At 41.2% G+C, this 5618-nt stretch overlaps 1 protein-coding gene across 3 annotated transcripts in view; it reads right to left on the reverse strand.

Annotated features, from left to right (window-relative positions):
* Nucleotides 1–5618, reverse strand: part of LRRC3B (leucine rich repeat containing 3B) — a 93809-nt gene that overhangs the window by 63733 nt on the left and 24458 nt on the right. The window lies entirely within an intron of this gene.

Here is a 5618-nt window from a genome sequence, read left to right on the forward strand (position 1 = left end):
GCCGTGGAAACAATTCCGTCTGGAAACAGATCCTAGCACATTAAAGATAGAAGCATATGCCATAATAAAAGCGGGAGTGCATATGTACAACGACTGGAAAGGAAAAGGTCCAGAAGAAATGGAAAATCTTTTGTAGTGCTGTGTGTAGATGCTTTGCTTACTTTCCCTAGTGTTGCTATCACTTTGTTAGTAGAATTTTCAACTTTGGAATTAAAAAAAGCATGCACTTTTGAAAAAAGTGACTTATCTCTCAAACATTTATAGAGTGTTAAAAAAAAAAAAGCAGGGCTCTAGGGTGAGGAATTCAAAGAGTGAGACAGAAGATAACGAGAACTTCTGCAGAGGCAGACTTCACTTAGTACGCGGATGCTCGAAAACGGCCCGTCTTCCTTGCGCACAATGACTCTGGAATCAAGGCTTCGTTACACATCCTTCCCCAGAGGACCGTCTTCTGTATTCTTCCAGGATTGGAGCTGACACCGCTCTCCCACCTCTCTGAAGCCTTGCACTACGCTCCCCGGCTCTGCTGTGCTCTTCCTTTTGCTTCTCTCTTCCGCCCCACTTCCCAGCTGTGCGGTGATGCGGTGACACCTAACACTTCGCGGTAGCATATGCTGGCGGGAGCCGGTGCCAGAGCAGCAGAGGCTGTGAGAGATGGAGAGGATCCCGCGAAGGGCTGGGCTCTGCCTCGCGGGTCCCAGCTGCTCTTCCTTCCTGGTCCCTGGTCCTGGGGACGTGGGGACGGGGCAGGCCCAGATGACCACACTGGTGGCATCATTTTCTCATCTATACAATGGCTTTTTGACAATTCATTGAGATAAGACATTTTAAAGGGCCTAATTATAGTACATTGTCAATATATGGTCATTTTTATTATACCGCCACGTTCCGAGTTAGGTTTACAGGTTAAACGGCTGTGGAGGGAAGCTGAGGCAATTTTCCACCTACCTCAAGAAAACCACGTTCTTTAAGATCGGCAAAAGGTACTTCTGGAACCCGTCTGAAGGTCTGTCCATTCTCCCCACTTCAGATGGGCTCCGGAGAGAAGAAAATAAACGAAAGGCCTCTGTGGGATTTATTCTGACACTTCTCTCATTCGTTCATTTATTCATTCACTCAGCAAATATGGATTGAGCATCGACCACACGCCAGACCATCTGACAGGCGCCTGGGATACTGCATCGATAAAACAAATTTCCTGACCCTATGGAACCTGAGACTAGCAGAGCCGACAATACTAACAAGTGAACACACACACTGATGTATAATATATCAGGAGGTGATAAGTGCTATGGAGAAAAACTCACGGGGATAAGAATGCTAGAGATCGGGCAGGAGAGGGTAGAGGAGTGAGCACATCTTGCAGATGCTGGATAGAAAACGCCTCTCTGACATTTGTGTAGAGCCTTCTCTGGAGACCTCTTTGGAAACCGTTCTCAGTAAAAGGAGCACAACTGATACACAGAAATTCTTGCAGTACTCTCAGGGTAATTCGTTTTTAACATACCCCTCCTCTATCTGAAAAAGTGATTTTCAGTGATAGTCATGAAATGCGTCCTCACCAAATGAAATCACACACATGAAGTATCCAAATGATAAACACAAATAAAAACCTCAGAGAATGACAGAATTGTGGCCTCAGAGAATGACAGAATGCATGTAACTCAAGGTTTATTCATTTTTATAATCATTGTGTTCTTGTGGCTTATTCCAAAGCTACTATTTAAATGCAAGAATACCAAAGGTTCTGGAGACCTGAGCTGTGCCTGAAGCAGGAGAAAGGTCCCAGAATGGGTGTGTCCTGGGACACACGGGATGATTGGGAGAGCGGTCTGCGTAGCCGGGACTTCTCCCCTGGAATTAACTTCCGCGTAGACTACAGCTTTTATTAAATAGTAACAATGTGCTAATTTGGAGCTTACGTATATTATTAAAATTTAACAGTAACCACAACAACACATATTTTGGGGAAGAAAGAGTATTTTATCACTGACATTAGTTAGATACGCTAGTGTTTGGTGATGATAAGAAACAAAACAACTGAGTCCATTTCACATTAGTTTTAAATTCTCTATGTGCCTGCTATTATTACCTGCCCCCAGGATGTGCCACTCCCACTGCCCCCCTAGAGATGCCACCGATGGGCTGAGATGGGTGACCCCTCTCTCCTCATTTCCAGATCTAGCAGGATCCCTTCTTCCAAATACGTTTCACACTTTCCTTGATGGACCTTTCAGAACTTGGAATACAGCAGCCCGCATCCTGCAAGTAAAGTGATCTGACATGGTTGTTGAAGCTCAACAGAAAAGCTCATTGGACTCCTTCAAAACGGAAGCCACCCAGCCTTCCTGTTTATTAGAAAGAGCACTACCTCCCTTTTGAGAGCAAATAACAGATATTACTGAATACTTATAATGTGTAAGTTGGTGAGATAGGCAGTGAATGGGGGTACACAAAGTTATGAGACGTGGTCTGGGACCCTAAGACATATATAGTCTTGGACACAGCTTATGAAAGGCGAAAAACATAGAGCAAATAAATTCAAGAGATAGAAGTTTATTTAAAAGGAGGGATTACTTTAATCAGGGGTGGGGAAGGAAAACTTCTGCATTAGTGTTTGACCCAGGTCTCAAAAGGATGCAATGGCTTTGGATAAGTAAAGAGGAAGAGGAGAGAGAAGATGCAGAGTGTGTTACAGAGTCAAATGACAGTTTGGATGACGGTCCAACGTGAGATGCACCATGAAATATATCAGGAGGGTAAAATAGGGCCACGGGGGCCTCGAATGCCGGGTTTAGGAATCTGACGTTATAGACGACTGAGAGTCATTAAATGCTTTAAGCAAAGAGGTAACCCACTCAAAGTGGTATTTAAAAAAAAAAAAACGAATCTGGTGAAAATATAAAGTAAGAACTGAGCTGAGGAAGGGGGTAAAGAAGGAGCAAATTTGCATACATAAAGGCAAAAAGTGATAAAGGCCCAAACTGAGGAAATCCTCCTTCAAATATAATGGAAATATATGACATTAGACAAGGGATCAAACACCACAGATTCAAACTCAGAGTCTGAATTTATTTTTAATTTGGAGACCATGAAGATAAGGGTATGGGGAAAATAGTCCCACAACTGGCATCTAGGAAAGTTCCTTTCGATTCGTTGATGCAGTATTCTGAATCAAAGATGAAATGTTCTGACCTAAAGGCTCCCGAAGAAGCAATACAGAGAAGTCTGAGGAACAAAGAATCTTCTTTGAGCGTTAGAGCTCAAATGTTAGTTTCTCCACAAAAGCCAGTAAAAAGCTTTCCATCCTCCAAAACAAGCAAACAAGCAAAAGGGTCACTTAAATAGTGTTCAGGAACATTCTGTCTGGTGGTTGGCCTCACCCAAGACAACCTGGCCTAGAGTCAGATGATGTGAAACCCTTAGTCCCTTAGGAATTTAGGATCTACCTTCTGTTTCTAATTCTTTCCTTGAAAACATACGTAACTTCAATTGAAAAAAGAGGTGTGTTTTAATCCTCTGAATGAGCCGTATTTCAGAGCTGTTTTAATTTGTGATGGCTTCTGTGCTAATTAATTCAACTCTCCTCTTTAAAACTCCGTATAAGAATCCTTAAGTTCTCCAGAAAAGTGCCCCATTCTTATTTATGAGTTGACTTAAGGGAGGAATGTAAATTTAAGAGTTTATAAAGTTTATAAACTATATTTATCTTTATTACAGATAATTAGCTGATTTTAAGGCACAGTCCATGTTAGAAATTCGGTGTTGCCGTGGCCATGACCTTCAACGCCCCTGGATTCTCTTAGCTTCTCATTAACACTAGCAGTCTACCTGTCTAATGGTATAATGTTTGTAAGACAAAATCTATACACTGCAATAGTCTTAGCCTCTACTTAGTAGTAGATGAAAGCGTGGTTCTTGTCAAGCAAAGTTAAAGGTTCAAGTATTTATTTCTAGATACTGATAAAAAATTTAGTCACTTCTCCTACGCTCAGTTATTACAGATAAGTTAGGCTCGAGATGTTGTTAAAATGAAGTTCAATTCTAAGAACAGATATTGTCCATTCTTCAAGTTTACTCATTGTATAGGGAAAATCGATGAAAGTGTTCAAAGGGTACAAACTTCCAGTTATAAGATGCAAACATTCTGGGGATGTAACGTGCGGCTGGTGACTATAGTTAACAATACTGTATTGTATACTTAAAAGTTGCTAAGACAGTAGATCTTAAAAGTTCTCAAACAAATTTTTATAAATATATGAAGTGATGACTGTGTTAAAGAAACTTGCTGTGGTAATCATTTCACAATGTGTACATATGTTGAATCATTATAATGTACACCTTAAACTTACACAATGTTATATGTCAGTTATATCTCAATAAAGCTAGGGAAATTTTTGCTTAAAAAAGAAATTTCGTGTTGCATTGTTCATTCTAATTAAAAATTAAAAAGAATATAATTAAAATATTTTTGCATCAAGCCTCAACATCCTTGTGCTATATACTTTTTTTTTTCCAGTAGATATGGACATTTATGTGAGGAGTTTGACAAAGAAACTGCATGTCCCAGGAGGCGGACAGGATCTGGTCCTCTGGGGAGGGGAGAGGAACAGAGTGGATGTGCAATTTCCTTTTCTGACCCAGTTAACCAAAATCCTTACACTTCAATAAAGGGGAGACTATCCATCTTGAGAGCCACAGATAAAGTCATTTTTTTCCCAAATTCAAGGTCTGTTTTCATTTTCTTAAACTAGAGATTCCAATTTCCACCGAAACTTGAATCCCTTTTCATTTCCTGGAAAACCTGAGAGGGAGTGGAGAGAGGAAAAGGCACAGGACCCTTGCATACTGTGTCTACAACGAGGTGGCCAAGAGGGCTCTGGCCATCCAAAATCAGCGCTGTTCGCTGCCTGACCCAGTCTCTCTCAGGATGATTGTCACACTTCCAGAAAAACACATCTTTCTAAACATGAATCATGGATTGATATTTCGGAAACCCCCTTCTTTTCGTTCCACAATTTAAATGAAGCTCTTTCAAAGCCAAAATACTGCATCTTTTTTTTTTAAACATCTTTATTGGAGTAGAATTGCTTTACAATGGTGCGTTAGCTTCTGCTGTATAACAAAGTGAATCAGATATACGTATACATATATCCCCATATCCCCTCCCTCTTGCGTCTCCCTCCCACCCTCCCTATCCCACCCCTCCAGGTGGTCACAAAGCACTGAGTGGATCTCCCCGTGTTATGAGGCTGCTTTGCACTAGCTATCTATTTTACATTTGGTAGTGTATATATGTCCATGCCACTCTCTCACTTTGTCTCGAGGTGGATGGACCTAGAGTCTGTCATACAGAGTGAAGTAAGTCAGAAAGAGAAAAACAAATACCATATGCTAACACATATATATGGAATCTAAATACTACATCTTGATTGAAGCCTGAAAAGGTTATAAATGGTAAAGGTTGAAAATTTTCCACAAAGGTAGGTAGATGTGGGAGAAAAAGTCCTTACATTGCACCCAGGCAGGATGTGCTTAGAGCCTCATGATCAGTGCTGCCCTCCTGGATCACAGAACTGCTGTCTTGAAGGAACGTGAGGAACAAGGGCTGTGCTCAC

This window comes from Orcinus orca, chromosome 5, assembly GCF_937001465.1.
Source record: "Orcinus orca chromosome 5, mOrcOrc1.1, whole genome shotgun sequence".
Taxonomy (NCBI): domain Eukaryota; kingdom Metazoa; phylum Chordata; class Mammalia; order Artiodactyla; family Delphinidae; genus Orcinus; species Orcinus orca.